The 9,355-nt window shown below is 42.2% G+C and overlaps 1 long non-coding RNA gene across 1 annotated transcript; it reads right to left on the minus strand.

The window, feature by feature from the left end:
• Window positions 1–3,686: 3,686 nt before the first annotated feature.
• LOC306791280 lies at window positions 3,687–6,810 on the minus strand. Its single transcript, XR_013772738.1, has 4 exons — window positions 6,677–6,810; window positions 4,437–4,688; window positions 3,954–4,125; window positions 3,687–3,836 (listed from the first exon to the last, which is right to left on the minus strand). It is a non-coding gene; the product is annotated as an uncharacterized lncRNA (long non-coding RNA).
• Between the last annotated feature and the right edge of the window lie 2,545 nt (window positions 6,811–9,355).

Here is a 9,355-nt window from a genome sequence, read left to right on the forward strand (position 1 = left end):
TCTGGTCCCACGGCTCAAAGATCAGAGAGAATTTTCAAGCATGGTGTCCCTCAGCCTCTCACACTCGCTCCCTCTCATTCTTTCTCTCTTCCTCCCTTTCCTCCACCACTTCTCTTCCCATTTTCCCTCTCCTCCTCATTTGAACTCCCTTTTTCAATCCTTTCCTCCCTCTTGGGCTTTTGTCTCTCTCTTAAATCCCTTTCTGCATCTCACACTTTCTGTTGCTTTCTCTCTCTCTCTCCACTCGGTCTCCCTGTGAAATTTGTATTAGAGCCACTCGAGGCGTAATTATTGCTAAGCCTCTCTCAGTTCTTTGGCACAGAGAACAACTCATGACTCGCAGCACAAAAAAAACTTGCTACTGAAGGACAAAATGCTGTGATGAACTTTTAAAAGCATGCACAATGGCTGACAAAATGTTTGGATAGTCTTTTTTTCCCCACCTTGCCTCGAAGCCATTTAGGGAGTTTCATACTTTTTTTTTTTACTCATATCTAAGTTCTGCAAGCTCTACATTTATGGAAGATGTAACACATTTATAATTCAGAAACTGCATTTACATATGTTCTACCACACTTCATTGACTTCACACCACACATGTGGGTGTATAGGTGCAAGCAGGATGATCCCTAAACGCCTCACGGTTCGCAAGGAATGTAAAAAAAAAAAGGGGGGCGACACTAAAGAAATGTACAGATGAAGACAACAAGGCTGCCATGACACGCTGCACAAACAGCTCAAGAGAACAAAACTAGAAAGACTAGAGCTGGTAAAAAAAATTGTGATTTGTGTCTTTTGTTTCATTTGTGAGCACGTTGGAGTGAGAAAGTTGGCAGGAGACTGGTGATAGTTACTAATTCATGAGGATTAATGGTTGCTATTTAAAAACCTACCATTCTGGGGAGAGCTGAACGAACGCCGTGTCTTCTATGGGACCGTAAGACAAAATATGCCCCTGGCTAATCTTACAAGAACACGGCTCATACAAATTCAACTCCACAGCACTTTGGAACTGGAAATTAAAACACATTTAAATAGTGTAACTGAAGTTATGCATCAGTTCATTTGAACTAAATTGCCTCGGAATGACAGCTTGCTTGTCATGTAAGTAAACATATTAATTATCTCAGTCCTTTCATCAAATTTCAAAAAGTTTGACATGTGAGGAGGCGGTACAGAAGAAATATGTCTCAATTTAACCAATACCACCTTATATCTAGAGCTGCGAAATCAATAGTAAATTTGATGATGCCTATACATTTAATACTCCATTGAAATGTAGATTTGAGGGTTTAAAAGTTGAAAAAGCGCCACAAGATACAACACAAAATCAATTGTTCCAAATGTAGAAAAGCACACACACAATGAATAACAATACGATTCTTTTATGCACCTACTTTACTACAACAGTGTGAGTTGTAGTGAGTAGAGCATCGTCAACAAGTTGCATCATTCTTTGTCCAGGTAAATCCCCTTGCATGGCCTGTAGCCCAACACTTTCTCATATACAGGTATAGTTTTGCTCTGGGAGTGAGTGTGTAGATGTCAGCAACCCAAAGATGCTTTGAGATGTCACAGAGGAAAGAAAATGTCGCGTGAGGATTAAAAGGAGAGGACAAGGACAAGGAGAGGCTGTCATGTCGGTCTTGTCAATGTGACAAATAGACAGGTGGCAGGTATACTGCAGAAATATATCTGCGCAAGCCAGCATGTGTTTTTGCTCTGTTACAATAAAAGTTATGTATTCATCAGTGAAAACACAGGCCGGGCTTTTTACCATTGCATAAAGATTATGTGCAAAAATATCTCTGGAAATTAATGCCAACATCCAGTATCTGAGGTCTATTTCCTTCCACTGTATTTGGGCCACGTGCATCGATCTTTGTTGCTTAATGTCGCCCCCATGTGGCAACAAGTGTTGCAGCAACTGTGGAGAACAGTCACAAGATGCAAGACGTCTGAACTGAACATCTACATTTTTCTTTTAATCATGGAAAGAAAAAAAGAACAAATATTAGGACTTTATCAATGTGAACACACATTATTCCTACGGTAAATGTAATGGCGTCTTTGTAGTGGAGTTTGGTTCGTTTGGATGACTTTTTGTCATAGTTCTTAACTGGACGTTAGTCAGTTTAAAAGATCCCTTTAAAGGCAAATGCTGAGATTAAGGTGCACACAACGTGCTGGTTGCACCAGAGCGTGTAATGTCCGTTACAGGTGTTTAAGTAAAGCTAATCCCTTTAATCCTGCATTTCTGTTTCACAGTAGCTCTATCCCCCACATTCTCAGGCATGAGACAAAGGAAATTGATTTCCGAATATATTCTGAAAATCCTGTCACTTACTTTTTTAGCTAAATCAGCCCTTCTTCTTTTTTTTATTTTTTACTTGCCGACCTCTGAAACTTTGTCCCAATGGCAACAACGGGACACCTGCTGTTTTAGATTAAAGTAGTCAATACTCACTGGACACTGCACTGTGATCACACACTCAAATACCTCACGTGTTCTTGTAATCAAGGACCAAACAAGTACATCAATTACATTATAAGTAAGGGGAACGAAGTCTTAAAATGAGAACCGTGGAAAAGAGTTTACATGGAATATTTTATTTAATCTTCAAAAGCTTCCTCCTAAGTGTATTTTATTTCTTACACTGCTTTTTAGTGTTTTAATGACTATCAATGAATGTTCTTAACATTGTTTTTTTTTGTTGTTTAGGTTTTATCAAAATGTACATGGGTTATTTAGATTTCATGCGCAAAAAAAATGTGTTCTTTGATCAAATAATTAAAATTGTTTTTCAAGACATGGATCTTTGAGGCCATGTCCCAAATATGATTGCAGCTTCAACATCTCACATAACTTGTGTGCCACTTTAATAGTAATCAATAGCCATACTGCGGGTTGAAGTAAACTCTAAACTGGACTGCTGAACATTATAACATGAGGATAAATCATTGACAATCGTTAACACCAGAAGAGTTTTACAAAATGCATATTGAGTGGAAATCTGACATGAGCAGTATACGGTTCAATAGTGCAGATCAGACAATCAGCGGTTGCCCTGAGTCACAAGTCTGAAGACAGAAAATATGGAGCAGGGGATTCACACAGACACCATTTCTTCTGTTTGAACCTCACCGACCGGGGAGAAAAGTTATCGTCCCATTTCAAATAACAGAACATCAGCACATCTAAAAGGCACAAAGAACAGGTACAAATAAGCCGGGCATTATTTTTCCCTCAGTCCGAGCGCTTAAGAATAATTAAAAAGTAAAACAAAGAATTATTAATTAATTATTAAGTTTCTGTTTGTAAAAGATGAATAATTGAACCCTACAAATAAAAGACTAAGATTCACAAAAATAAATAAGCAGTATATTATGACATAGCACATATTTTAAAGATTTACGTCATATGAGACAGCACCCTTTACAGCTGAACATATTTTGCAAAAATCACAATACTTAAGAGGGTTTCCTGACACCTTATTTGTTGATTCTGTGGTAAACGCAAACACCAAAAGATGTAAAGCGGGATTCTTTTGATTCAAACGAACCAGGCTTAAACCGCACGAATTTTAAAGTGCAGTCCTTGTTTGATGCAGTGAAGAAATGGGCCAGTGCATCGCTTTTGTCGGTAGTTCATTTGTGACCGGTTTAACTTTAAAAAGACACTCGGCACAAACTATCTGCCTCCTCTGCGCTGGACTACAATGGTCCCTGCCACAATGTCATACACAGTCCTGTTGTGCTGGAAGAAGAGGAGAGTGATGAAGACGGGAAAGAGGAAAGCAATGGAGAAGTTCTTATTGAGGGCCCGCACTGTAGAGCTGCGAAAGTTTGAGACAAAACAAAACCAGAGTTAGAATTCTCACACAGGTGCTGTACAGGTAACAGAGACTACTGGATACAACTTTAACTTTAACATCCAGCACGTGATCACTCACGCAGAGAGGGAGCAGCTGGGCACTGACCCGGCAGGACATCCAGAGCATGGAAGGACATCGGACAAAGTTTATGTTGGGTTTCACTCGGTCAAACCCACACATGGAGCTTAGCAGAGTACAACAGCTGCACGCTCTGCAGGAGGTCACCCAACTGTCACCGTGTCCTCTCCTTCTGTCAAGCATGGTTGATGGGAAACACGCGATATATATAAATAGATATTATCTTTATATTATTAACTGAATATTAATCCAGTGATGAAATAAATCAACAAGACTTTTTAAGTTTGAAGTAAAAGATTCTCCAGTAACAGGTTGATCTGACATGCAGTGAATAAATGAAGTTATGTTCATGTTGGTCAATTAATAGTTTGATTAATCAGGTAATAAAATAATCTCATGCTCATCAATAAATTAATCGTTAAAACATGGTTCAGTCCTGCAGCAGTAGACCTGAAGAGGTTCTGAAGATGTGTGAGGACTCACCTGGTTGTGTTTGTGGTGACTGGACCTCTGGGAGGAAGTCCACGGCATCATCAGACAGGTGTGGTGGAGGTCCCAGGTGTGGTGGAGGTCTCAGGTGTGGTGGAGGTCTCAGGTGTGGTGGAGGTCTTCGGTGTGGTGGAGGTCTCGTCTCCCTGGGGGGTCTCCGGTGGACCACCGGTAGCTTGGCTCTGACGTGGGTCTCCTCAGACTCCATCATCTTCAGTGATTACTGGATCGGGCTGGAAGGACCACCTGTAACAGAGGGACGGTTACCTGGATGAGTAGCTTAACACATCACTCCGGCGAGAGACGCTGGAGATCTACAGCGTGAACATCTTCTCCTGATGGAGGAGCGAGTGACGCTGGAGGTCTACAGAGTGAACATCTTCTCCTGATGGAGGAGCGAGTGACGCTGGAGGTCTACAGAGTGAACATCTTCTCCTGATGGAGGAGCGAGTGACGCTGAAGGTCTACAGCGTGAACATCTTCTCCTGATGGAGGAGCGAGTGACGCTGGAGATCTACAGAGTGAACATCTTCTCCTGATGGAGGAGCGAGTGACGCTGAAGGTCTACAGCGTGAACATCTTCTCCTGATGGAGGAGCGAGTGATGCTGGAGGTCTACAGCGTGAACATCTTCTCCTGATGGAGGAGCGAGTGATGCTGGAGATCTACAGCGTGAACATCTTCTCCTGATGGAGGAGCGAGTGACGCTGGAGATCTACAGAGTGAACATCTTCTCCTGATGGAGGAGCGAGTGACGCTGGAGATCTACAGAGTGAACATCTTCTCCTGATGGAGGAGCGAGTGACGCTGAAGGTCTACAGCGTGAACATCTTCTCCTGATGGAGGAGCGAGTGACGCTGAAGGTCTACAGCGTGAACATCTTCTCCTGATGGAGGAGCGAGTGATGCTGGAGGTCTACAGCGTGAACATCTTCTCCTGATGGAGGAGCGAGTGATGCTGGAGATCTACAGCGTGAACATCTTCTCCTGATGGAGGAGCGAGTGATGCTGGAGGTCTACAGAGTTACAGCTCTATGAACACAAACCTACGTCCAGCTCTCTCATGTTCTTCATGAATAGAGTGGAAGCACCACAGCCCGTAACATCTGCAATAAACAGAAATAACAAACCAACAGAGGGAACGATTTGATCAAATATCGTCCTCTACATGATCACATGAAATATCCTCAAACGGTTTAAACGTTCTCAACTACAGAATCACACAGCGAGCTGCATTTCATTGGTCCGGTGACCTGGTGAGCTTTTATTGTGACATCCATTTGAGTGACCTGGTGAGCTTTTATTGTGACATCCGTTTGAGTGACCTGGTGAGCTTTTATTGTGACATCCGTTTGAGTGACCTGGTGAGCTTTTATTGTGACATCCGTTTGAGTGACCTGGTGAGCTTTTATTGTGACATCCGTTTGAGTGACCTGGTGAGCTTTTATTTTGACATCTGTTTGAGTGACGGTGAGAGAACGTCCGGTGACCTGGTGAGCTTTTATTTTGACATCTGTTTGAGTGACGGTGAGAGAACGTCCGGTGACCTGGTGACCTTTTATTTTGACATTCTTTTAAGTGACCTGGTGAGCTTTTATTTTGACATCTGTTTGAGTGACGGTGAGAGAACATCCGGTGACCTGGTGAGCTTTTTGGAGAAATGTCATTTGTTCTGTTATTTAATAGAAAACAGCCTAAAAGATATCCATGGTGCCACCACAGGCCAAGGCATCACAGACTGGAGGTGGAGCGGAACCAACTAGATGTAGTTGAGCTCACCTCCACGCACAGCATTGGTACTGGAACCAAACTGCTGGAGAGGAGCTGGACTCTATCCTCTCCCCGGGGTACCAGAGGGTGGAGAGCGAGTCGCTGAGGGGAAGTCTGACTGTTTGTTGTGGCTACGCACGGCCTTACCAGAGTCTCTGGGTGGAGCTCTAGAAAGGTCTCCGACTGGGGGACTCCAGGGTTCATGATCTGGACCCAAGTGGAGCTTTGTTGTTGGAGTTCTGTGCCGGTCATTGATCGGTCATGTTGGAGCGTAGAGGATTCAGAAGCCTTCTTGGTACCAGAACACTCTCGGCTAAAGATCTATGATCGACTTGATGGTCGTATCTTCAGGTCTGCCCATGTACATTTTGGACGTTGTTCTGAGTCTTCATTACCGTGTCGGGGGACAAATGTGTTTTCAGTAGTTATAGGCCGATAATAACACGAGTAGAAAGCAATATCCTACCTGGGGTCAGGAGCAGAGGCCACAGCCCTTCAGTGCTGCTATGACGTCTGAAGATGAAGCGGTTCCTCAAAGCATCGGATTCATTCCATCGATGATTCATCTCTGAAAGAAACATCTCACAACTGTTTGTGTCTCAGTAATTTATAATCATCATCTGTATATTGTACCAGCAACGTGATCATATCATTATTATTACATTATAGCATCCAGCAGTCGGTGTAGAAGTGTGTCAATCAGAGACAACAGTCATGTTATTTTACAAGAAATATTTACATTTAAGAAGCTTTTTACTTCAAAGTGCTGAAACAATCGTAACAATATTAATATTCTGTATTCTCACTTTAACATCTCTGACTGGAGAGAAACAACGAAGCTGTTAGCAGGAGCTAGCTGCTAACGTTAGCCTGTATATCATATTGATATTGTCTCCAAATGTCCAATCAGAGGTCCGCGAGACGCCGTTTGAATTCACGTTGAACATCCTGAAATGTGGACATTTTCCACAGATCGAGTGAAAGAAGACCAAAGAAAACTACACTGTGTTTGTGTCCTTATTGCCACTCAGCTGACATGCTAACACAGCCGCATGCTAATGTAGAAGCGTAAATGAGGATGGAGACAGGACGAATCGGAGTTTGCAATCCAGCGGGAATTGTTTAATGCACATTCGAACATGCGACGTGGCATATGGAAACAGATTCCAAATCTAACTGTCCGAGGAACATTTTTATAGTCTACATGTACGCCTTTTTAGCCGTGTCAGACCTGCTTGACACAGGTCTGTTTGACCTGTGTCAAACCTGTCTGTTCAATCAATACAGGGGTTGTTTTGGTCACTCTTTATCTGTCCTAGAGAATCATTTCCAAAATCATTTCCAAAAACTAACAGAGAATAACGCATTACGTAACATTCAGTTCTAATGTTGATTTTCCTCTACACATCCCTCCTCTGAGGGTTTCTTAACCCTCATCCTAACTTTTTATAACTTTTGTCAATTGGCGAAACTGGAACCTAAAATTTTGATCCCTGACTGCATTGCAACAACACAAGTGATTTATGTAAATTATATGTGATTGATTATATACCAATACAGTAACAATACAATACAGAACATTTGAGTTCGTAAGATAATTCAAATAACATCATTCACTGCTCAGATTCACTTTCATATAAGGGCGAAAAAACCAACAGATTGCAGTGCAGGAAAAACTCCCTTATGGTCCTTTCCCGCCAAGCGACCACCTTTTTGGTATGAAGTGAATCTGTTCTTGCTTACAAACATGTATTAACAGATACATCACACATTTAATTTCTGCAAAATATTGAACAATGTTTCAGTATTCATTAGATGCAACGTCTGTGATAAACCTATATGCTATAATACTTGTGCACTGATTATATGAATCATGACTATGAATATACGTGAATGTAGAAATATCTGATTACAATACATTCAAATTTATAGTGAAACAGTTTGGACAGATGATAAAACATGTGACGTGGTGTTTTTTGGACGTGTGTACTTTCAACAAAGTTCGGGCTCTCGTTCTTATGGTGAGTTGCCCCCGAGTCCTGTTCCCCCCATGTCCTCTGAGTCCTCCAGATAGTCCGAAATGGGAAACAGGTCCGGAAACAGGTCCGGTCGTCCAACCACCATTTGAGTGAACTGGGCCTTTGTCCCTTGCTCCATCGTCATCATGTTCATCATCTGAGCCAGTTGGAGATTTGCCATGACACCCATCTGTTTGTCCATGCTCCTCTGGCACTGTCTCCTCAGGATGGGTACGATGCAACATGCCAATAGAAAAGCCACAATTAAAACTATTAATGCGCTAACGTCTGTTTTTAGCAATACAGACTCCTATTTTCCCAAAATTTAGTCTAACCAATCCCCTGACCACCCCCCTGCCAGCACTCTCCTCAAGCTCTTGCCTCAAACCCCGAATTCTTCTCCATTTCAACAGTATATTCAGTAAAGCATTTCACAACACATTCCATACATGTCGGCTATGTCTGATGTTTGTTTGCTTAACAAATGAAGAGTGGGAATGGTCATAGTTGTGTTTTCACAACTTTGGTCTCATGGTATTGGGTTTTTCATATCATACTGGTCTCCTAATGAACGAAGGAGTAATGTTAGCCTGTGGAACCAGGACACTCGGGTTACTTTACAGTACACAGTAGTATTGCCTACGTCAACCCTTCTTTTGTCTGACGCAAATCCACCACTGGCAAAACATTCATACTTTTCCAATTGATCTGCTTTATGATTAGTGGGAGGCTTATTTTGCGATGTGCAAATCATAATTTCTGCACATGCGTTCCACACTTGATATTCAGGATACTGATCTCAATAGTCGTGTTTCTTTTGAGATCCATACAAGAGTCCACTTGAACTTCTCATGTAGGAAGTGCCAATGTTTTTATTTCACATGTGCATCATAAAGATGATTTGGATTCCACATTCGGCTCATTCTGTCATCAGCCTCAGCTGTGTGCTAGTTTCCCCTTTCCACATGGTGTGAAGTCGTCTCTTTCTACGTGGATTAACGTGCAGCTGTCTGAACACTGGATAGGCTGGTTTGAACTTAAATGGCAATGCTGGCATAGGTCCTGGTCTAACATGGGTTGGAATATGTGTGGTTGCATCGCACTCATCTTGATTCATGGCTTCTGGC

Source organism: Melanostigma gelatinosum (genome assembly GCF_949748355.1).
Source record: "Melanostigma gelatinosum genome assembly, chromosome: 17".
NCBI classification, from domain to species: Eukaryota; Metazoa; Chordata; class Actinopteri; order Perciformes; family Zoarcidae; genus Melanostigma; species Melanostigma gelatinosum.